This window comes from Hippopotamus amphibius, chromosome X (genome assembly GCF_030028045.1).
Source record: "Hippopotamus amphibius kiboko isolate mHipAmp2 chromosome X, mHipAmp2.hap2, whole genome shotgun sequence".
Lineage (NCBI taxonomy): Eukaryota > Metazoa > Chordata > Mammalia > Artiodactyla > Hippopotamidae > Hippopotamus > Hippopotamus amphibius.
Window position 1 is genome coordinate 9001086 of NC_080203.1, and position 25931 is coordinate 9027016.

Below are 25931 nucleotides of genomic sequence, written 5' to 3' on the forward strand. Positions count from 1 at the left end.
CACCTTAAGAAAGATACTGCTTTTTCCAGTCCTAGTTGGTCGCTGGACAGAAATAAGTGCCCACTGTGCACCAGGCACAGTATATGATGACATTAGATTATACTCTGAGCTTGGAGGAGAGAATTAAAATGAGAGGGAATATTTTAGCAGAAACATACATGTGATAGTTAAGTGCAAGTGTGAAACTGCAAACTCACAGAGGGAGTCCACTCAGCATGTGATCATTTGTTGATGCCATTGTCACTACATGCCGTGTGTTTTTATTTCAAGGGTGTGATATTACCATATTACAGGTTTAGGGTATTTCCATATCCAATGCTTCGACAGAAAAGCTATATCCCTTATTATTTTCATATTGCCAGTTGGAGAAGTCGGCACTTATATAAGTCCACTCAGTTTCTCAGGCTGCTAAGGGTAGATTTTATAAGCACACGTCTTGTATTCAATAAGAATATAGTGAACAAATATTTATTGAGTGCTTTCACCATGCCAAGAGTGGTAACAAAAACATTTGGGAATTTATGGTGTAATTGTTTTCCAAGCAAGGACATAAGGTGTTTACAGTCTTGTATAAGATTATGTTCAGGACACAATTAGAGAAAGAGAAGAGGTGGTTGGCTCCGTTTTCTGACAGAGGATGAAGAAAACTGACAGGGGCTCTCTAGAGAGATGACAAGTAAAGGAAATGCCAGAAAGATTACTGAGGGAATGGAAATCTCTGGACTTGAAGTTGATTGGAAAGGAAAGGATATTATACATAACCTAATAAACGTAATGCATCCTTAATTATGTTAAGGGAGTGTCTACATTTTAAAGGTTCAAAGATATTTAAGCTTCTGCCAGAATCACCATGGAGAAAGAAATGGGGCTTTATTTATACATAAAGTAGCGAGGAGTAACAGCCTTACCCACAATTCTAAAGGAAACAAAGAAAAAATGACAGGATGTTAGTTTACTGTTACTTTGGATATTTGATAATCTCATGTTGAAATGGGTCTACAAGGTACTTCTTACTCATAAGGCTTTTTAAATTAATTCATGTATTATTGAAGCCATTCTTAGGTTTAAATATACTTTGTAGTTTATAAATAGTTCGATTTCTGCTATAAATTGACAGTCTCCTGTCACTTATGTGAATACCTTCACAAAATAGGTTTTGTGTGAATTCCCCAAGTGCCCAGATTCCTCTGTCATAGCTAGCAAGGCTCGAGACACTTGCAGACTCCTGGTGGCAGCACTGCCAGAGACCCTGGGGTTAGCATTCAGAGTGAAACATTGCTAATCCAGTTTTAAATTGATGTACCACCACCTCACCCCACCCCCACCCCCCAAAAAAAAGAGAAAGTGGGTTTTGGCTGTGACCTCCACGTCAGGGATTTCACACTGTATGCACCATGACATTTTTGAGTTCTGCACCCTTTTAGTTTTCGAACCATAGGTATGAGCAGTCACTAAGCAGCCACACAAATACAGGCAAATCTCTAGATACTGCGTGTTCCGTTGCAGACCACCACAATAAAGCAAATATTGCAATAAAGCAAATCACACAATTTTTTTTGGTTTCCCAATGCATATAAAAGTTATGTTTACACGATACTGTAGTCTATTAAGTGTGCAATAGCATTATGTCTAAAAAAACAATGTACACACCTTAATTAACAATACTTTATGCTAAAAAGTGCTAACCATCATCTGAGCCTTCAGTGAATCATGATCTTTTTGACAATGGAGGGTTTTGCCTCGATGTTGATGGCTGCTGACTGATCAGGGTGGTGGTTGCTGAAGGCTGGGGTGGCTGTGGTCATTTCTTGAAACAAGATAGCAGGGAATTTTGCCACATCAGTTGACTTTTCCTTTTATAAATGACTTCTCTGTAGCATGCAATGCTGTTTGATAGCATTTTACCCAAAGTAGACCTTCTTTCCAAATTGGAGTCAATCCTCTAGAACTCTACCATTACTTTATCAACTAAGTTGATGTTATATTCTAAATCCTGTGTTGTCATTTCAACAATCTTCACAGCATCTTCACCAGGAGCAGATTCCATCTCAAGAAACCAGTTTCTTTGCTCACCCATAAGAAACAACTCCTCATCCTTTAAAGATTTATCCTGAGATAGCAGCAATTCAGTCACATCTTCAGGCTCCACTTCTAATTGCAGTTCTCTTGCTACTTTCACCACATCTGCAGTTACTTCCTCCACTGACGTATTGAACCCCTCAAAGTCATCCATGAGGGGATCAACTTCTAAACTCCTGTGAATGTTTATATCTTGACCTCTTCCCATGAATCACAAATGTTCTTAATGGCATCTAGAAGGGTGAATCACTTCCAGAAGTTTCTCAATTTACTTTCTCCAAATCCATCAGAGGAATCATTGTGTATGGAAGCTATAGCTTTATGAAATGCATTTCCTTTTCCTTTTTTTTTTTTTTTTTTTTTTTGGTCTGCGCTGCGCCATGTGCCTTGCGGGATCTTAATTCCTTGACCAGGGATCAAACTCAGGCCCCCAGCAGTGGAAGTGCAGAGTCTTAACCACTGGCCTGCCAGGGAATCTCCCAAAATGTATTTCTTAAATAATAAGACCTGAATTAAATCAGTAACATCACAGATCACTGATCACAGATCACCATAGCAAGTATTATAATAATGAAAAAGTTTGAAATGTTGTGAGAATTACCGAAATGTGACACAGAGACACAAAGTGAGCAAATGCCACTGAAAAAAATGCTGTCAGTGGACTTGGTCCACGCAAGGTTGCTAAAAAACCTCAATTTGTAAAAAAAACACAATATTTGCAATGCAGAATAAAGCAAAGTACAATAAAATGAGGTATGCACATAGAACTTCTGTTAGTGGAAAAACAGTTTGAAAATCAAACCCATCTTTACAGGTCATTTCCATCCTCAAATAGGCAGGCAACCAGGTCCCAGAGCATCACTCTTACTTCCCAGCAGCCCGGTACTATCCTGGATTACTGCTCATTTTCAAATCACTCCCTGGTCACAGAGCTGCCTCTTCCTTGTAAATATTCTCAGGACTTGTTTTCTATTTTCAGGTGATTATTTAATAAGGTTTTCCACCTTCTTCTCTTCAACCAGCAATTTTAAAGCCACTCTTAAAAAGACAGCTTTTTATCATATCCTTATACATTTCCAGTTTTATTCCTTTACCCTTCTCTTTTTAAAGTTGAATTCTCATATTACACCTTCCGATATTATCTTTTTAAAATTTTTTATTGAAATACAGTTGATTTACAATGTATTAGTTTCAGGTGCACAGCACAGTGATTCATACACACACACACACACACACAGACACACACACACACACATACACTCTTTTTTTCAGATTCTTTCCCTAATAGGTTACTACAAGATATTGAGTATAGTTGCCTGTGCTATACAGTAGGTTCTTGTTGCTTATATATTTTATATATAGTAGTGTGTATCCGTTAATCCCAAGCTCCTAATTTGTCCCTCCCCACCCTTTCTCCTTTGGTAACCATAAGTTTGTTTTCCATGTCTGCCAGTCTCTTTTTGTTTTGGAAATAAGTTCATTTGTATCATTTTTTGATTCCACATGTAAGTAGTATCATATGATATTTGTCTTTTTCTGTCTGACATACTTCACTTAGTATGATAATCTCTAGGTCCATCCATGTTGCTGCAAATGGCATAAGTTCATTCTTTTCAATGGCTGAGTAATATTCCATTGTATATATGTACCACATCTTCTTTATCCATTCATATGTCGATGGACATATTTTCTTATTCTCGTAATTTAAATTGTAAAACTGTAAATCAAAGTCAGATTCTACATGTTGTAAATGTTCATGTTTTAGTTGAGTGTATTTTCAAACCACAACTTTTTGTCTAAAACTGATACTGAGTTTTGTGTTTCCAATGCAGGATATTAATTTCCACAAAATATGAACTTAAAATAGTCATGGAGAGAATAGAATTCCATGGAATTTCATGGAGAGAATCATTGAAAAACTCTTCTGTTGACATATCCAAACACCCGCTAAGAACCGTACACTTCTGTGGGTGATTTCCTCATCACACCAAGCCTCAGATCTCACATGCATTCAATGGAATTCATACTGCTTACCTCATGTAGGTTGACCACATCTCCTGGTTTTAACACTGGAAGTACTGCATCCCCTCAGTCCCAGGAAGACAAGGACTATGCAGAGATGTTGTGAGGTTGACGTGAGCTGGAATGACCAGCAGCTAGCATGGCAGCTGACTCACAGTGTAAGTTCAAAACTGGTAGCTCCTTTCTCGGCCTCTTCTACTCATGCCTCTGGTCCTACAAAGATCATATTATTTAAAATCAGGTAAGACATAAAACTGAAAAAAAAATTTCCGAAGCCCTTTGATGAGATCAACCTATTCTAGAGACTTGTATAAAATTAAATATTTCCTCTTACCAATGGGTATTCATAGAATTAATTCCCTTTGTCACCTACTCCACCTTATGCTATTATAAAAAGGATCTGTGTCTCTTAATCTGATTTGGTCACTGGCTCATAATATTTTAATGTACATAATAAGACAAGAATTCACACACACACACACAATCACAAGAACGCTTTATTTAAGAGAAAGTCAGCAGTGTGATACTGTGAAATGACAAATCCCAGGGTTTTCATCTGGGTTCCACTAATGACAAGCAGAGTGACTTTGGGCAAGTCATCTCCACCCTGTGCCTCAGTTACCCCATGGGGACAATAGTGATAATCATAATTGCCTTACATTATAGTTGTTACTGTGATCAAATTAGACAGTGCTTACAAAAGCACCCTCTAGACTAAAAAGCATAGTAAATATTAGTGCCATAACTATAGGCTTTCCAAATACTGTGATGTTTGATGTGTCAGTATCCTTATTCCTAGGTCTGGTTTCTCAAAGCTCATATCGTATCTGCTACATTCACCTCTTCACCTTGAGTTAGGAAGTCTTCAAAAAGAAATCACACCCTACTCTATGATTCCTAGGTGGTACAAACTTTCCTCACACATTCTGAGAGCATCAATACAGATACCAAGCCTCAGTTCACCATATTCTCCCAGATTATAAAACCCCCACACTCAGCCATCTTGTATGTCTTCCATTTGTTTTATAGCCTGGACAGCTTTTCACTATTTCAGGAAATATGCAAGCATATAATCAGCAGAGTGGCAGTAAATTGGAACTCTCTGCTACAGCTGGGGTTTCATCCACTCCCTTCCTTGAGGCCGTGCAAGGTCATGCGGGTTTTTTCCTTGCCTGGAAATGATAGTAAAATTATGGATGTATTTTCACACTGGTCATAGAAAGGGATGTATGTAACCACCAGTAGAAAGTTCAAAATTATGTCTCAGTCTTCATCAATTACATGAGCTAATAGGGTGAGACACAGTTATAGAAAAACACAGGAGGTGCCTAGCATTAGAACTCTACTCCCTAATGCCACCAAGAGATACCAGAAAACTTTATTTACAACTCAAGTCACATTAGAAAACTCTAGTTACAACTCAAGTCAAGCAGACATTGTGTTTCTTAAGGGGTTTTCATAACATGCCCATTCCGAGATAATTTCATCATTAATGCCTGACACAGCATCTGGCACTTAGAATGCAACATAGTGTAGTGAAAAGAACACAGAACTGGAAAGACAAAGAGAAGTAATATTTCTCCTCCTCGACCTGTTCTAGGAGAACTGTGTGACCTGGGGCATGGAGGCACTTGATAACTATTTGTTGTTTAATGAATGCATTATACAAAATAACAGAAATAGATGTTGCTATGAATCATAAGGAAAGAAAAGCGTAGCACTTCTCAGTGCTCTCAGGTCTGACCACACAAACACATGTATAAAGAAAAAGGCAGCATGATCTTCTAGGCAGAGAGAACAACACGTGCAGATTCACTGAGACCTGGAATAGGACAGCATGTCCTCACTAGTTAGTACCCTGAGCAAGTGGCAGGAGCAGGGGGTGTGATTGGAGAATTGGAGAAGGAAGCAGAAAGTGTATGGGAGAGGTAGATTATGCTTCACTTTACACACTGTTTTAAGGGCTTTGGCTTTTGACCTATGGCCATGGGGAGACTGGGCTGAGGGTAGCAGGGAAAGATCCCTATGATGTGAGCTAGTGTGTAGAAAAAAATTCCTCTGGTAGCAATATGAAACATGGATTGGTCATGGTGGCCGGAGAGGGGATGGGGGAAGGGAGATGGAAATCAGATAAGACATAGTTGCAATAGACAAGGTGAAAGATATCTATGTCTTGAATGATAACTCTTTCTTTTTTTAAGGATTTATTTATTTATTCATGGTCTCATTGGGTCTTCGTTGCTCTGTGCGGGCTTTCTCTAGTTGTGAAGAACAGGGGCTACTCTTTGTTGCGGTGCATGGGCTTCTCATTGCAGTGGCTTCCCTTGTTGTGGAGAACGGGCTCTAGGTGTGGGCGTCAGTAGTTGCAGTACACCAGCTCAGTAGTTTTGGCTCACGGGCTTTGTTGCTCTGTGGCATGTGGGATCTTCCCTAACCAGGGCTCGAACCTGTGTCCCCTGCATTGGCAGGCAGATTCTTAACCACTGCGCCACCAGGGAAGTCTGAATGATAACTCTTATGACAGGATAAACATTATTTTTAAAAATAATTAATTAATTAATTCAGCTGTGCCGGGTCTTAGTTGTGGCATACAGAATCTAGTTCCCCCACCAGGAATTGAACCCTGGGCCCCCTGCATTAGGACCTCTGAGTCTTAACCACTGGACCCCCAGGGCAGTCCTGGATAAACATTGTTGACTTGTGAAATTTTATGGGTGCCACCCCCTCCAAGAAAAAAAAGAGTCCTATATTTGCCCTCTTGGTTTCTTCTCCCTCTCCCCGCCTCCACTTCCACTTGCTCTCCTCCTTTCCTCTCCTGAAGCCTAAGGGGTCTTGCTTTCTGGGAGGGAGGATGAGTAGACCTGCATTATAAGAAGCAGACAATGGATAAAGAGTTTTTTTGGTTGGTTGGTTGGTTGGCTGCTTTTTAATCCTGTTGAGCTAGGGTTTGGAGTTGGACAGATACTGCTGACAATGGGGAGGGTTCTGGGGCAGACAGAGATACAAGGGAATGAAGAAAACTAAGAAGGAGATTTTAAGGCATAACAATGGATTGTGAGTTAGACCTCACATTAACACTCTCCAAGAGATGCTGGTAAAAAGTAAAATTATTTTAAAATCTGCTTTGGGCTGCTGAACGATGCTGCTTGCCAGATCAAATGATTGCATCAACAGATTCCAAAGGAGGCTCACATTCCTTGAATGCCCTCTGTCTCCATTATACCAGGTGTTACACGTGGAATAAGTATTAGGATCGCCATTTTACAGATAAATCAACCGAGGACCAAAGGTTCAATCACTTCACCAAGGCAGCACAACAAGTCAGTGGCAGAGCTGCAGTCTGGTCCTGTGGCTTGCACTCTTTTCACTTTGTTTCTCAGGCTGCCAAAGGTAGTTTTTATAAGATGATTTTACAAGTGATGAAGTAAGTAACTTCTCTGCCATGCTGCCTTCCAAGCCTGGGTAAGTCAGTTTCAATAAGACTAGCACAGAGGAAACAGATTTAAAAAGACATTTGGAAGCAAAATAGAACTAGGTAATCCAATGGCTTTTTAGAGGTGTGGATGAATAGTGGAAGGGTTTTATTTTGTTTTTTTTTTGTTGTTGTTGGTGGTGGTGGTGATATTTTGTTTGTTTTTGGTAGACAGAGAGGCTGTAATACAGTTTTGAGAAGAGAAAGGGAACAGAAACTGGGGTATGACAGAGAAGATATTAGTTTAGGCATGATGAATTAGAGGGCCCTATAGGATATCCAGTTGGAGATTACCCAAAGGAACTTGTAAGCATGGAATCTGAATTTAAGGGAGGGTGAGGGCTAGAGATACTGGTTCAGGAGCATCTACATACAGATGAGAATTATTTTAACTGGACTGAATGAGATCAGCCAGGAATTGTATTATAGTCTTCCTGGACCCAGGGCCCTCAGATTTCCTGATAAACCACTGCATCATCCTCACTGAACATTTCAGCTATAGCTTTCACCTAACACAAAATAATTATACTAATATTTCATAGAGGAACCATTTATTACTTTTGTTGTAGAAATTAATGTTAGCATTGTTTTGAACATAAGAGAACTAAGTATAGGGGACTTCCCTGGTGGTCCAGTGGCTAAGACTCTGAGCTCCCAATGCAGGGGGCAGGGTTCCATCCCTAGTCAGGGAACCAGATCCCACATGCCACAACTAAGATTTCGCATGCCACAACTAAAGATCCCACATGCTGCAACTAAAGATCTTGCATGCTGCAATGAAGATCCTGCATGCCGCAACTAAGACCGGGCACAGCCAAATAAAATACCTATATACATTTTTAATACATATATATATGTATTACATAAAATATTTAAAAAATAGTTTAGAAAAGGTATAATGGAGAGAGAAGGCATTCAATAAATGGGAGCTTCCTTTGGAATTTGTTGATCCACATCATCTGATCATGCAAATTAATGTTAGCACTGTTTTTAACATAAGTAAACTAGGGAACAGAGAAGGTAAGTAACTTAGGACAATCCACAGAGCTACTTAGTAGCTGAACTGGGAACTGAAATCAGGCAGTTTGCCTACTGAACCTGAACTCTTAATCACTATAAGGCAGTTCCTCCCAACCACCACCATCTGTTGAAATGAAATGAAATGGACTCATGTGAGTACCATTGTTCTTTTCTTGGCAATTTGGAGAGCAAATCAGGAAACTCCTGAGTTTCTTACTTTTCATCTTAGGCTCTGGTCATTCTCATCACATGGGTTACAACACAATCCATGAGAAGCCCAAATAAAGGATACAACGAATGGGAGTTAGAGACATTCTCCTAGGAGACTTAGTAACTAACTAGAAATTTCATTGTGCAACAAACACTAGGGCTATGCTATACAGACAAGTCATGCCTATATATAGATACCCTTTAGCTATGTGGTTCTTAGATGCTGAAGTCTAGCTCCAGAGCAGTGGTTCTCAACCCTGGTAGAATTCCCTGGGGAAGTTTTTTAAAATACTAATGCTCAGACCCCACCACACTAATTATATCAAAATCTCTGGGTGCCGGGCACAGGCATAAGTACTTTTTTAAAGTTTCCAGGCGATTTTAAGGTGAAAACAGAGGTGAGCACCAGTCAGTGGGATAAACCCATGTATTTAATTGACTTGCCTTATGGAGGTTTACTGCAGAAACCCAAGAGATTCATAGAGAAATCATATTCATAAAACTTTACTTGGCAATCTTGATAAACCCTAGGAAAGAACCGTTGCAACTTTATTTGCCCTAGAAGAAAGAGAAACAAATAAATACAATATTTGATTCTGAAACATTAAATATTGCTACATGGTTTCATAAAAGAAACTTGTGCAGCTACAAAATTACCAACTATAAAATTAGACTCCTCAATCCTCAGAGCAAATGGAATCTTAGCCCCTAAATGCAGCAGTGTTGGTCCATAATGACTATTATTAGTTTCATCTTTATACTACAAAATATTTCACTTGCACTAGTTATTAGATCTTAGCAATGCATTCTGTCTCCATAGCTCTTTTTAACTCCACGTGATATTTATTTTACAGCCATCATCTGTGATATGACCGTGACAGGCAGTACTTATGGAAACATGATAAGCATGTTTGCTATGTCTGTGTCTAGTGGCTGATTTATTCAGAGGTCTTTTTTTGAACTTAAATTCGTTTGGAATTGCTATAGAATCAGATTTGCCTCATTGCCAATCGAATAAGGATGCCTGCCCCCGTTTAAATAACTCCTCAAACCAGCAAAATCCTTATCTTGAATATGTAAATGTCCCAGGATGTCAGGGGGACTTGGTCAACTCAGGATCTTCCTCTGATAATCTCTCCCATTCTTTTTTTTTTTTAATATTTATTTATTTATTTATTGGCTACATTGGGTCTTTGCTGCTCACATGGGCTTTCTCTAGTTGCGGTGAGTGGGGGCTACTCTTTGTTGTGGTGCATGGGCTTCTCATTGCGGTGGCTTTTCTTGTTGCAGAGCACAGGCTCTAGGTGTGTGGGCTTCAGTAGTTGTGGCACGTGGGCTCAATAATTGTGGCTCGCGGGCTCTAGAGAGTTGGCTCTGTAGTTGTGGCGCGTGGGCTTAGTTGTTCTGCCGCATGTGGGATCTTCATGGAGCAGGGATTGAACCCATGTCCCGTGCATTGGCAGGCAGATTCTTAACCACTGTGCCACCAGGGAAGCCCACCTCTCCTACCTTTAATGCCTTTCTCCTAAAGCCTACAATGCTCACCCAGTGCCCTGAATTTCTGTATTCCTCTTCTGATCTTGGGTAAGTTACATAACTTCTCTGAACCTCAGCTACTTGCTCCATAAACCGTAAAATGGGGCTAGTGATGCCTAAATTACAAGGTCGTTGTGCAAATTAAGGATAATGATTCAAAAGAACAGTGTCTATAGAAAACAGAATTGAGTTTGCCAAGTGGGTGGGGGGGAGGGATGGAGTGGGAGTTTGGAGATTAGCAGATGCAAACTATTATATATAGGATACATAAACAACAAGGTCCTACCATACAGCACAGGAACTATATTCAATATCCTGTGATAAACCATAATGGAAAAAAATATGAAACCGTATGTGTGTGTGTGTGTGTATGAATCACTTTGCTAGACAGCAAAAATTAACATGTAAATCAACTACACTTCAATAAAATATTTTTAGGAGTACAGTGTCTAACTTAGGGTAAGTATGCAATAATTTAGAGTATTTTTATTATTCACCAACTCCTTTGCTCATTTATTCAACATTTATTGACCACATTGTATGTGCTAGGCCAAGTGTTAAGGAAAGACAAAACTATCTCCCTATCAAGAGACAAAAAAGAAACAAAATATATAAATAAATATAGAGAAGATGTGAGATGGTGATTAAATGCAATGGAGAAAAACAAATCAGGAAAGGGGGACGGGGAGTGCCAGGGAGGGGATAGAAGAACAGTTTCAGGTTTATGTAGGGTGGCCAGGAAGACTCAGTGATAAAATGACATTTGAATAGAGACCTGAAAAAACTGAGGAGGGAGTGAGCCATGCTGCCAGTTGGAAGAAAAGCAATGCAGGCAGAGGAGCTGCAAGTACAGAAGCATGCCTCGCATTTTCAAGGAATAAAGGTGAACTTGTGGCTAATTGTACACAAAAGCAGCCACAGACAATGCTTAAACAAATGGGCATGGCCAGGTTCCAATTAAACTTGAAAGATGCTGAAGTGTGCATTTCACGCAATTTTCATATCATGAAATTTTCTTTTTTTATTGTATTATTTTATTTTTCAAATATTAAAATATGTAAAATATGTTTAAAATATCTTAGCTTATGGGCCATATAAAAATAGATAGCAGGCTGGAGTTGGCCCGTGGGCCACAGTTTGGTGACCCTGATCTAGGATCTTGAAGACCATTGTGAGACTTTCACTCATTGAGATGGGGAATCATTGGAAAGTACTGGACAGCAGAGGGACATGGCCAGATATGCATAATTAAAGAATCCCTTTCCCTGCCATGTTGAATGGGGGCAAATGTGGTGGCAAGGTTATTATTATACTAATTCAGACAAAAGATGATGGTGCTTTGTCTCAGGATGCTAGTGGGAGAAGTGGGTGAGAAGTGGCCAGTTAGTGGACATGTTTGACAATCCACCTTTAATATTTTAAGATTTTTGTATCTATGTTTGTAAGTGGAATTGGCCTCTACTTAGTATTTTTTCATATTACTCTTGGCTTGCTTTGTTACTATGGTGCTAATAGCCTTACGAAAAGAATGTATACGTGGGGTGTTTGTTATTTTTGTTTGTTTACATTCACTGAAGAATTTTGCAAATATTAGGCTTACATCTTTCTTTTTTTTAATAATCTTTTATTTTATTTATTATTTATTTATTTTTTTATTGGCTGCATTGGGTCTTCATTGTTGCTCATGGGAGTTTTCTAGTTGCGGTGAGCAGGGTCTACTCTTTGTTGTGGTGCACAGGCTTCTCTTGCTGCAGAGCATGGGCTCTAGGCACATGGGCTTCAGTAGTTGTGGCTCCCAGGCTCTAGAACACAGGCTCAGTAGTTGTGGCTCACGGGCTCAGTTGCTCCGCGGCACGTGGGATCTTCCTGGACCAGGGATCAAACCTGTGTCCCCTGCACTGGCAGGCGGATTCTTAACCACTGCACCACCAGGGAAGTAATTATCTCTTTCCTGAATGACTGATAAAATCAATTGTAAAACCATCTGGTCCTGATGTGGGAGTTTTTTGGTGGAAAGAGTTTTACTTACACATTCCATTTCTGTAATGCTTATGAGACAAATCAGGTTTTCTATTTCTTCTTGAGTAAATTTGATGTTTCTTTTCTAACAATTTGTTCATATGCCACAAATTTTCAAATATTTTGTCATAAAATTGTTCATAATATCCTCTTATTTTAATCTCTACTGTATCTGTCATTATACCCTTTTTTATTCCCACCATGCTTTATTTGTGCTTTCTTTTTTCTTGTCCAATTTCACCAACTGTTTAGTGATTTTAGTTGTCTTTTCACAGAATGTTTGCCTTCGTTGATCCTTTCTACTATATATGTTTCTACTTAATGCATTCCTGCTTTATTCTTATTATTTTCTTCCTTTGCCTTTTTATTTTCTGGATTTATTTTCTTTTCTCTAAATTCTTGTTTAGGACTCAGCTCATTAATTTTAAGCATGTTCTTCTTATAGAAGTTGTAAGACCATACTTGCCCCTCTACATACTGATTGAACTGTGTCCAATGAGTTTTGATATGTAATATTTTCTTTATTGTCCATAGGCATTTTCTAATTAATATTATGATTTATTCTGACCCATGAATGTTTTATCTTTTTAATATTTATTTACTTATTATTTATTTATTTTGGCTGTGCTGGGTCTTAGTTGAGGCACAAGGGATCTTCATTGTGGCATGTGGGATCTTTTTTTTAGTTGCAGCACGTGGGCTTCTTAGTTGCATCATGTGAACTCTTAGTTGCAGCATGCATGTGGGATCTGGTTCCCTGACCAGGGATTGAAGCTGGGCCCCCTACATTGGGAGCTCAGATTCTTACTCACTGGACCACCAGGGAAGTCCTTGAACAATGTGTTTTAAAATGTCTAAATCTATGACACAATTAGAGACCTACATTTGTATTGACTGCATGTGTAGTCTATATGATATCACTTCTTGAAAAATTTAAGTCTAATTTGTAGACTTTGTCATCACTAATAACTGAACTGCCTGCGAAATCTCACTTTCAGTCACCCCATTCACTAACCATCTCCTACCTCTCCAGCTTACTTATATGACTACACCTATTTCAACGATCCCGTGACCACATCAAGATCTCCAACAAAATGACACTACCACTTTTTAAACTGTCACCTCTTGATTTCATCCCTTCTCTTCTTACCCACCAGGGCGTCCACAGCCTTGCATTGTGGCCTTTAACACACTCACCTTGAGCTCCCTCATCCTTCTCTCTCTTCTGACAAAACCTGAACATCGTTCAAATGCAAATCTCTGGAGCTTTCATTTATGCAGCCAAATGTGGCTGGAGAAAAATACCAATGATACTGATTCTTCTTACATGAAATTTAGGGTCACAAGTCTCAAATGTATACTCAATACTGCCCAAGAATAGAATTCTTCCCTATAAACTCTACCTTCCCTACTTCAATGGGTGATCAATCTTGGTAGCTATGTAAAGTAACACTTTAGAGTTACTTTACTCTCTAGAGTAACACTTTAGTGATACTCAGACCACTGGGATCCCATGCCCTCTTACCTATTCAAGGACTTTTCTCTTGCAATTAACCCCAGTGTTCTGCAAAATCAATATTTCACAAGATGGTAGATAATACCCTCGGCATGTAGATACAGCATAATCATTTCCATCTTAAAAAAGCAAAAGCTCTCTTGGCCCCCACATCCTTTTCCAGCTCCTGTCCAATTTCTCTGCACCCTTTTCTAAATATAACTTTTTAAAACTGTTGTCTATTTTCCCAGTCTTAATTGCTCACTTATTCTCTCTTAACCCTCCAACTCCAAAAAACAAAACAAAACAAAAAAAATCAGCCTTTTATCATCATCTAATAAAATCTCTCACCTTAGAAGGTCATGGACTGTAATGGAGATATATGGAAAAGGATCATTACTTGCAAAGAAAATGTATAAAGAATTCATTAACATCTTAACATCTTCACTGTGAAACATGTAGTGGTACAGAAGAACAATCTATTTCACTGCCTTTAATTGATTTAACATTTATCTCAAATATGCTAGAGCAAAATATATCAAGTGAGAAAAATATGAGTATACAGTGGTGAAAACTAAATAAAAACCCCTAATGACCTTCCTGAGTGTCCTGAGGCATATACACAAGATGTGTATCACAAATGATATCAACTTTAGAATAATTGTGGCTTACTGCTTATCTTCACTAATGCTACAGCATAGGATTTCTTCAAGGGTGTCCTCAGGAATTTGTGTTAATGTGTTTTACATAATCTTTTCTTGTAATGATTCCTACACTTATCCTCAACTATTTATTCAGCTTGAAAGCATACCAGAGGTTGAAACTTTACTATTAATAAAATATCAGAAAATATGTTAAAGCAGGCTCAAAGACAACACTACTCTCAAAGTGGTCTGCAAAGTATGGAAATTCTCCATTAAAATGAAGCCTCTTAAATAAATACACTCCCAGGTCTCAGAACTGACTACAAACTTATAGTAATCTAGACCATGTGATACTGACCTAAGGATAAACACATAGATCAATAGAACAGAAATCAGAGTCCAGAAATAAACAAATACGGCCACGGTCAACTGATTTTCAACAAGAGTGCCAAGGCCATTCATTGGGGGAAAGAATCATCTCTTCAACAAATGGTGCTGGGAGAACTGGATGTCCAAGTGCACAAGAATGAATTTGGATCCCTATCTCACACTATACTCAAATATTAACCGCAAATCCATCAAAGATCTACATGTAGGTGCTAAAATTATAAAAATTTTAGAAGAAAATATAGGAGAAAATCTTCATGCCGTTAGTAAGGGCCTAACCTTGAAAAAAGTGTCCACAAACATTCATGCTCTAATATTATTAATGAGTGCCTTGTTTTACTGAGGTATGATTGACATCCTACCTCTCCCTTTTTATTGTTTCACTCTCACTCATGCCTACTGAGCTTCCTTTCAGTCTCCCCAGCATGCCAATTTCTCTCATGCTTCAGGGCCCACATGGATTCTATTCCCTCCACTCAGAACATCTTGTTTTCCAGGCTCTCACATGCCTGGCATGTTTAAATACTTCATCCTCAACCTACAAATTATCTCCTCCTCTCCCATCAGCACAATACTTATCGCGTGGCCAGTACATAATAAATATTTGTTGAATGCACTAAAGGTATATGAAACTTTTCACAAGTAATTGACACATCAGTATTACCCAAAACAGCAAACAAAAACTCTTGTATTTATATCTCAGTCCTAGTACCAAAGGGGCAGAGCTAGAGTGTGGCAACATCTGTCTGAGTAGAATGAAGATGATTATTCAGAAAAATTCAGGCCTGATACATGCTGAACAGTACATAGAATCTTTCTAATCAAATGCTTGCTACATACTTTCAATTTATACATTTTAATTTGTTTCTAATTCATTCATTGTTGTAGCCCTGGCTATAAGCACAGTGTCTGACACATAATAGATGCTCAGTTAAATGTTTCTTGCATGAATTAATGGATGCATGAGTATATGGGTTATGAGTAAATGAAAGAGCAATTCCATGTAGGCTCCTCTCAGTTTCAACAGCCTCATAATACAAGAAGAAAAGAATGGAGATGATCTCACCCTTTTAATCTCACCCTCATCATTTAATCATATGAGAAGATGTCAAAGTCAAGTTCCCTAGGTCTTTGAGCAAGGCATACTGTCTCCACCCACCATCATAAGGAACCAATTAGTACCTTTGAATTTGATAAATTTAGATCAACACTCCTCTTCCTTGAGGGCAGATGTTAGAGGATCTCCACACCCTTGGAGCAACGGTCCTTAAACAGGGACACTTGTTAATTACGCAAACCCTAGAACAGAACCTGACAAGGGTGGGATCTACGGATATGAATTTTTTTTAAAGCTCTTTATTGCAATATAATTACTTTACACTGTTGTGCCAGTTTTTGCTGTACAACAAAGTGAATCAGCTGTATTTATACATATATCCCCATAGCCCCTCCCTCCTGTGACTCCCTCCCACCCTCCCTATCCCACTTCTCTAAGTCATCACACATCATCAAGTTGATATCCTTGTGTTATGCAGCAGCTTCCTACTTGCTATCTGTTTTACATTTGATAGTGTATATATGTCAATGCTACTCTCTCACTTCATCCCAGCTTCCCCTTCACCCCCCCATCCCATGTCCTCAAGTCCGTTCTCTGCATGTACATCCTTATTCTTGCCCTGTCACTGGGTTCATCAGTACCATTTTTTTTTTTTTTTGATTCCATATATGAGTTAACATACAGTATTTGTTTTTCTCCTTCTGGCTTACTTTGCTCTGTATGACAGACTCTAGGTCTATCCACCTCATTACATATAGCTCCATTTCATTCCTTTTTATGGTTGAGTAATGTTCCATTGTATATATGTGCCACATCTTCTTTATCCATTCATCTGCTGATGGGCATTTAGGTTGCTTCCACGTCCTGGCTATTGTAAATAGTGCTGCAATGAACATTATGGTACATGTTTCTTTTTGGATTATGGTTTTCTCTGCGTATATGCCCAGGAGTGGGATTACTGGGTCATATGGTAGTTCTACTTTTAGTTTTTTAAGGAACCTCCAAACTGTTTTCCGTAGTGGCTGTACCAACTTACATTCCCACCATCAGTGCAGGAGAGTTCCCTTTTCTCCACACCCTCTCCAACATTTGTTGTTTCTAGATTTTTTGCTGATGGCCATTCTGACTGGTGTGAGGTGATACCTCATTGTGGCTTTGACTTGCATTTCTCTAATGATTAGTGATGTTGAGCATCTTTTCACATGTATGTTGGCCATCTTCATGTCTTCTTTGGAGAAATGTCTATTTAGGTCTTCTGTCCATTTGTGGATTGGGTTATTTGCTTTTTTGGTGTTAAGCTTCTTGAGCTGCTTGTATATTTTGGAGATTAATCCTTTGCCTGTTGCTTCGTTGGCAAGTATTTTCTCCCATTCTGAGGGTTGCCTTCTTGTCTAGTTTATGGTTTCTTTCACTGTGCAAAAGCTTTTAAGTTTCATTAGGTCCCATTTGTTTACTCTTGATTTTATTTCCTTTATTCTAGGAGGTGGGTCCAAAAGGATCTTGCTTTGATGGATGTCATAAAGCCTATGTTTTCCTCTAGAAGTTTTATAGTTCTGGCCTTACATTTAGGTCTTTAATCCATTTTGAGTTTATTTTTGTGTATGGTGTTAGGAAGTGTTCTAATTTCATTCTTTGACATGTAGCTGTCCAATTTTCCTAGCACCACTTATTGAAGAGGCTGTCTTTTTTCCATTGTGTATTCTTGCCTCCTTCGCCAAAGATAAGGTGCCCATATGTGCATGGGTTTATCTCTGGGCTCTCCATTGTGTTCCATTGATCTATATTTCCAGTTTTGTGCCAGTACCATACTGTCTTGATCACTGTAGGCTTGTAGTATAATTTGAAGTCAGGGAGCCTGATTCCTTGAGCTCCCACTTTCCTTCTCAAGATTGCTTTGGCTATTTGGAGTCTTTTGCGTTTCCTTACAAATCATAAAATTTCTTGTTCTAGTTCTGTGAAAAATGCCATTGGTAATCTGATAGGGATGGCAATGAATCTGTAAATTGCTTTGGGTAGGATAGTCATTTTCACAATGTTGATTCTACCAATTCAAGAACATGCTATGTCTCCCCATCTGTTTGTATTGTCTTTGATTTCTTTCATCAGTGTCTTATAGTTTTCTGCATACAGATCTTTTGCCTCTTTAGGCAGATTTATTCCTAGGTATTTTATTCTTTTTGTTGCAATGGTAAATGGGATTTTTCCTTAATTTCTCTTTCCAATTGTTCATTGTTAGTGTATAGGAATGCAAGAGATTTCTGTGCATTAATTTTATATCCTGCTACTTTACTAAATTCATCGATTAGTGTTAGCAGTTTTCTGGTAGCATCTTTAGGGTTTTCTATGTATATTATCATGTCATCTTCAAAGAGTGACAATTTTACTTCTTCTTTTCCAATTTGGATTCCTTTTATTTCATTTTCTTCTCTGATTGCTGTGTCTAAAACTTCCAGAACTATGTTGTATAATAGTGGTGAGAATGGGCACCCTTGTCTTGTTCCTGTTCTTAGAGGGAATGCTTTCAGTTTTTCACCATTTAGAATGATGTTGCCTGTTGGTTTGTCATATATGGCTTTTATTATGTTGAAGTAACTTCCTTCTATGCCCACTTTCTGGAGAGTTTTTATCGTAAATGGATGTTGAACTTTGTCAAAAGCTTTTTCTGCGTCTATTGAGATGATCATATGGTTTTTATCCTTCAGTTTGTTAATAGAATGTATCACATTGATTGATTTGCATATATTGAAGAATCCTTGCATTCTGGGAATAAACCCCATTTGATCATGGTATATGATCTTTTTAATGTGCTGTTGGATTCTGTTTGCTAGTATTTTGTTGAGGATTTTTGCATCTATATTCGTCAGTGATATTGGCCTGTAATGTTCTTTTTTGTGACATCTTTGCCTGGTTTTGGTATCAGGGTGATGGTGGCCTCATAGCATGAGTTTGGGAGTGTTCCTACTTCTGCTATATTTTGGAAGAGTTTGAGAAGGATAGATGTTAGCTCTTCTCAAAATGTTTGATAGAATTCGCCTGTGAAGCCATCTGGCCCTAGAATTTTGATTGTTGGGAGATTTTTAATCACAGTCTCAATTTCCATACTTGTGATTGGTCTGTTCCTATTTTCTATTTCTTCCTGGTTCAGTCTTGGAAGACTGTACTTGTCTAAGACTGTATCCATTTCTTCTAGGTTGTCCAATTTATTGGCGTATAGTTGCTTGTAGTAGCCTCTCATGATTTTTTGTATTTCTGCAGTGTTGCTTGTTACTTCCCTTTTTTCATTTCTAATTCTGTTGATTTGCGTCTTCTCCCTTTTTTTCCTGATGAGTCTGGATAATGGTTTATCAATTTTGTTTATCTTCTCAAAGAACCAGCTTTTAGTTTCATTGATCTTTGCTATTGTTTCCCTCCTTTCTTTTTTCATTTATTTCTGATCTGATCTTTATGATTTCTTTCCTTCTGCTCACTTTGGGATTTTTTTGTTCTTCTTTCTCTAATTGTTTTAGGTGTAAGGTTAGGTTGTTTGAGAATTTTCTTGTTTTTTGAGGTAGGATTGTATTGCTCTAAACTTCCCTCTTAGAACTGCTTTTGCTGCATCCCATAGGTTTTGGGTCATCATGTTTTCATTGTCATTTGTTTCTAGGCATTTTTTGATTCCCTCTTTGATTTCTTCAGTGATTTCTTGGTTGTTTAATAGCATATTGTTTAGCCTCCATATGTTTATATTTTTACAGTTTTTTTTCCTGTAATTGATATCTAGTCTCATGGCATTGTGGTCAAAGAAAATGCTTGATACAATTTCAATTTTCTTGAATTTACTGAGGCTTGATTTGTGACCCAAGATGTGATCTCTCCTGGAGAATGTTCCATGTGCACTTGAGAAGAATGTGTAATCTGTAGTTTTTGGATGGAATGTCCTATAAATATCAATTAAGTCAAGATGGTTTAATGTGTCATTTAAAGCTTGTGTGTCTATTTATTTTCTGTTTGGATGATCTGTCCATTGATGTAAGTGGGGGGTTCAAGTCTCCTACTATTATTGTGTTACTGTTGATGTCCCCTTTTATGGCTGTTAGCATTTGCCTTATGTATTGAGGTGCTCCTATGTTGGGTGGATAGATATTTACAATTGTTATATGTTCTTCTTGGATGGATCCCTTGATCATTATGGAGTGTCCTTCCTTGTCTCTTGTCATAGTCTTTACTTTCAAGTCTAATTTGTCTGATATGAGTATTGCTACTCCAGCTTTCTTTTGACTTCCATTTGCATGGAATATCTTTTTCCATCCCTTTACTTTCAGTCTATATGTGTCTCTAGGTCTAAAGTGGGTCTCATGTAGGCAGCATATATAAGGGTCTTGTTTTTGTATGCATTCAGCCAGTCTGTGTCTTTTGGTTGGAGCATTTCATCCATTTACATTTAAGGTAATTATTGACATGTATGTTCCTATTACCATTTTCTTAATTGTTTTGGGTTTGTTTTTGTAGGTCTTTTCCTTCTCTTGTGTTCCTGCTTAGAAAAGTTCCTTTAGCAATTGTTGTAAGGCTGGTTTGGTGGTGCTGAATTCTCTTAGCTGTTGTTTGTCTGGAAAGCTTTTGATTTCTCTGTCAAATCTGGATGAGATTCTTGCTTAGTAGAGTATTCTTGGCTCTAGGCTTTTCTCTTTTAGGACTTTCAGTATATCCTGCCACTCCCTTCTGGCCTGCAGAGCTTCTGCAGAAAGATCAGCTGTTATCCTTATGGGTTTTCCCTTATATGTTATTTGTTGCTTTTCTCTTGCTGCTTTTAGTGTCTTTTCTTTTGTTTTGTTTTCATTAGTTTGATTAATATGTGCGTTGATGTATTTCTCCTTGGGTTTATTCTGTATGGGACCCTCTGTGCTTCTTGGACTTGATTTACTATTTTCTTTCCCATGTTGGGGAAGTTTTCCACTATTATCTCTTCAAACATTTTCTCAGACCCTTTTATTTCACTTCTTCTTCTGGGATCCCTATTATTTGAAGGTTGGTATGTTTAATGTTGTCCCAGAGGTCTCTGAGACTGTCCTCAATTCTTTTTATTCTGTTTTCTTTTTTCTGCTCCATGTGTTATTTCTACCATTCTATCTTCCAGGTAACTTATCCATTCTTCTGTCTCAGTTATTCTGCTCTGTGTTCCTTGTAGAGTATCTTTTATTTCAGTTATTGTGTTGTTCATCCCTGTTTGTTTGCTCTTTAGTTCTTCCAGCTCCTTATTAAACATTTCTTTCATTTGCTCCATCTGTGCCTCAATGCTATTTCTGAAATCTTGGATCATCTTTACTATCATTATTCTGAATTTTTTTTCAGGTAGACTGGCTATCTCGTCTTCATTTGCCTGGTCTTGTAGGGTTTTATCTAGTTCCTTCATCAGCTGCATCTTTCTCTGTTTTCTCATTTTGTTTAACTTACTCTTTTTGAGGGCCTTCTTTCCTTAGGCTGCACGGTTGTAGTTCTTTTTAACTCGCTTGTCTGTCCCCAGTGGGGAGGTTGCTCCAGTGCGATGTGTAGGCTTCTTGGTGGGGGGGACTTGTGCCTGTGTTCTTGTGTGTGGAGCTGGATCTTATCCCTCTGATGTGCAGGGCCACATTTGTTGGTGTGTTTGGGTGTGTCTGTGGGCTTAGTATGACTGTAGGCTGTCTGTCGGCTAATGGGTGGGGTTATGTTCCTGTCTTGCTAGTTGTTTGGCTTGAGGTATCCAGCACTGGAGCTTGCTGGCCTTTGGTTGGATTTGGATCTTAGGTTGAGAATAAGCCCTCTGGGACAGCATTTGCTGATCAACATTCCATGGGATCGGGGGTTGTCTGGTGGTCGAACATCCTGGACTTAGCTCTGCTGCCTCAGAGGTCCAGATCTGACTCCCGGCTGGGGCGCCAAGCCCCTTGAAGCTGCACAACATGGAGAAACAGGAGGTAGAAAGGGAGAAAATAAATAAAGAGTAAAAAAGGAAGAAAGGAAAAGGACAGATAAATCCACAAGACAGGTTGTAAAAGCAACTCTAAACAGTCAAAGTCACACAAGGAGATGTGCACTCTTGGACTTGCAAAAAGAGAAGAAAAGGAGAAGAGAAAACAAAGAAAAGAGAAAGAGAGAATACAAAGAAGGGAGTAATCAAACCTATTTACAAACGCACATACAAATGTATACAGTAAAGATTAAACTAACAAATACATAAAACAGGAACAATTCAAACATAGCAGGAAGTCCTCCAATACTTCTATGTAGGTCTCTGCACCTGCTGTGGGGAGGACTGTGGAGAGCTCAGACTGTAATCTGGTATTAGTCCTGTGTGTATTTGCCCCCACAGTCCAGAGTTGCCCCCTAAGTCTACAGCCTCTACTGTGGAAACACTTGTCTATTCAGGTGATCCATAGATGCAGAGTCTATCAAGCCTATTGTGGGTATTGAATCTGGTCCTCCTGTGGCTGTTTCTCTTTTTCTTCTTTGGTCCTACTGTCCTCGGGGATCAGTTTTGGTTTTGGTCCCTTCTTTGCGTGTGGGCTGCTCTCAGGAGTTGGTTCCCTGCCCAGGAAAGAGGGGGCGAAAGAGGTTGATTGGGGCTCACTTGCAAATTCAGGTTTGGGGGAGGGAGGTGTATGGCAGTCTAATCGAAATTTGCAGGAGTGCTTACAGGAGCAGAGGTCGGCATGAGCCTGAGGTGTGCCGCATTCTCCCAGGGAAGCTGGTCCCGAATGCAGGACCCCCAGCGCTGGCAGGCTGCACCTGCTGCCTTGAGGGTGTGGCCAGTGACCTGCCTTGCACACAGGACCCTAGGCAGTGATGGTGGTGGGCAACAGGTTCTGTGTTTCGATTTAGCAGCCATGGGCCATGGGTGGTGCTGGCACAGGAACCCTTCTGCAGCCTGTGAGTTTGCATAGCAACAAGCTGCTCTCAAGCACCACGAAACAAAGGTCTCCTGAGTCTCCATCAGGCCCAGGCTTTCCCCCAAACTCTGTCCCAGTTAGCTGTGGCACACTTTCCCCCCGGGCTATTTTCTGACAGTCAGCCCTAGTTCTCTCGCTGGTGTCTGTTCTCCAAAGCCCAAGCCTCGGGCACCGAGCCCCCACCCATCGCTGTGGGTCAGCAGACCAGCGTCTCTGGCTGGGGAGTGCTGCCTGAATCCTTGGTGCAAGAATCTTTCTGCTCTGTCCTCCACACACCTGTTGTTGCTCTCTCCTCTGGGGGCTCCGAAGCTCCCCCTGTCTGTCCCCACCAGGGAGGGAGCTTCCCAGTGTGTGGAAGCTTTCCCCCCCTCACAGCTCCCTCCCACAGGAGCATGTCTCCTCTGGATTCCTTTATCTCCTTTCCTCCCTTTTTTTTGTGCTACTCAGTTACTTGGGAATTTTCTTGCCTATCTGAAGATCTGAGGTCAGCATTCCGAAGGTGTCCCCTAGGAGCATTTCCACAAGTAGACGTATTCTTGATGTATTTGTGAGGAGGAAGGTGATCTCCATGTCATACTCCTCCGCCATCTTTTTTCGTTCCTCCCCCCAAGGGGATTTCTTTCTGGGTCCTTTTGTCCTTCTCTCTTTCCAAATTCAGCTGGGAATTTATTTTGGTTTTTTGATGTGGAAAATCTAGGATGTTTTAGAATCAGGCAAAGGTCCTGTGAAAGAGGCATAGAAATGCTTGCGTTCTCAAGGGCCAGGGAGAGGGCGCTGACCTTGAAGTATGAAAACCTTGACGAAGAACACTGCAATGCGACGGTAGTGTGACCGGAAGAAGGATGTGCATTTTTTAATACACACTAATGATTCTGATAGAGACAGTCATGGCCCGGGAAACCACACTTTGAAAAAAAAAATTAGCTAGTATAACTGGGCAGGGAATGGCCTGTTAACAAATGAATTAAATTGTTCCAAGATTACACAAGTGGGGGCTTTTCAACTGCATAGGAAATGTTTTGCTTAGAAATGATGAACATGCAATTCTTGTTAGACACAGAGGTGAAAGCACACTGAGTTCAAAAGCAATATATAAAGACATTTATAGAGTTGCAAAACAATCATTTTTTTTCAAAACAATCATTTTAAATTTTAAAGCTTGAGTTTAAAAATTGTGATATGTGTTAATTTAAGTATTCATAATTCTCTGTGTAGGATACTATAGAAATATAGAGACCTCCCACTCCTTCAGTAAACATCAGGAAATTCAGCATCAGCTCTACAAATAAGCTCTGGTAAAGGTGGGAAAGCGAAGAATGTTCTGACCCTAAAATGTCTAGCTGTTCTCATTCAGTCCTTCCCTTGGTGACTTCTTTTATTGAATTAAAACCATATTTTCTTATCACTCCCATGCCATAGTTGCTATTAGTGTCTCATGATGTTTTCTAGTACGTTAAGATCTTGTTATCCTGCCAGTTTAAAGGCTACTCCTGGTTCTTTTATAACACCAGAATCATTTTCTCATGCTCACCACAGTCCATTAGTTGGTTTTTAGCTTTTGCTCTTAGTGCTTTTATATTTCTAATTACTTCTTAATGGTTTAAGATCTTATTAATTTAGTTTCACTCTGGCTTTAGAAACATATTACTTTAACTTGTGCTATTTTTGAATATTACCATGATAATCTTGGTTTGAAAAAAGAGCCATCAGACTAATTATCACTCTCAAAACACAAAAGACCTGCATTTAAGCAATGCTTTCTTCAGGGAACAAAGAAACTGCTGTATCAATGGCAAAAGTGATGTCTTGACCATCTGGAGGACAGGTATTCTCTCAAACCACGTTTCTATGGATTATTGGTATTCTGTGACCTGAAACAGGGGTTTATTCATTTCAGTGGAAACATGGTGATCATGCTAATTTGCAGAAATTTTGTTAGATATAAATTTCTCACTTACATGGTTTTAGCAAAATAAGTTATTCTTTTCATTATAAGTTACACACACTTATTGTGAAGAAGAGAAAGGTGTGATAGCAAAACTAAAAACTGAAAATCAGAGCAGGGATCCTACAGGTAACACTCACAGAAGTGTGGGCGCCTCCCTGGAGGTTTAACTCAAACTTGTCCCCACCAGGCCTCCGCAACTCGTCAATTACACTTCAGCCTTTCCTACCCGGGCACTGGTTTCCACGGACGTGTCTGCTCTGGGTGGAAAAAGATGGTGGCGAAGTAGACGGATGTGGAATGCATCCCTCTCCACAGATGCATTGGGAATGCACCAAAGGACGCAATAATTCCCACAGAGAACCAGCTGAACACCAGCAGACAGCCTCAGACACCAGAAAGGACTGCAAGGAGCCCGACATAACCGGTAGGGAGGCATCTACGACGGCTCAAAGAGGGTGAAGCGGCGGAGCTGTGGCAGACGGGAGGGAGTGAGAAACATACGGAGGGTCCGCAGCGCAGCTCAGCGTTCCCGGACCGAGTCGTCGATCCACAGGTGAACAGAGGGTCCGGGAGCAGGAGCGTGGGAACTGGAGAGCTGGTTCAGGGGGAGAAACATTGTTGCCAGTAAGGTGACGGACCAAGAGGACAGGAGGGAAGAGGTCCACGGCGAGGAGTGCCTGCCCCTGAGAGCTGCCCAGCCATGATGGCAGCTGGAGGCTGCAGGCTCACGGGCGGGGGGGAGGAGCCGCGCACATAGCCTCTCTCTCTCTTTCGGTGCCTCTGCAACAGGCAGTGGAGAGACGCCCGTGGGCCACCTAAGGCGCTCAGGGATAACAAGCACCCTCAGGCACTCGGGCCGGGCTAGATTAAAACCCCTTGGAATACCGGCAGCAGGGAGGCTGCCGAGAAAAAAAAAAGACAAAAAAAAACAAAAACAAAAAAGACCCGAGAGAGGCCCAACTCTAAGACTTTCGGTTTAAGCCTGAACCACAGGCGTCCCTCTGCAACAGGCACCTCCAGGCCTGACTGAAACAACAGTGCGCCGCTGCTCACTCACTCCCAGGAGAAGGAGCCACTATTGTACCCTCTCCCTCCCCACACACCAACGCTTACAGACGAACAATAAAGGAACCTCTGCTG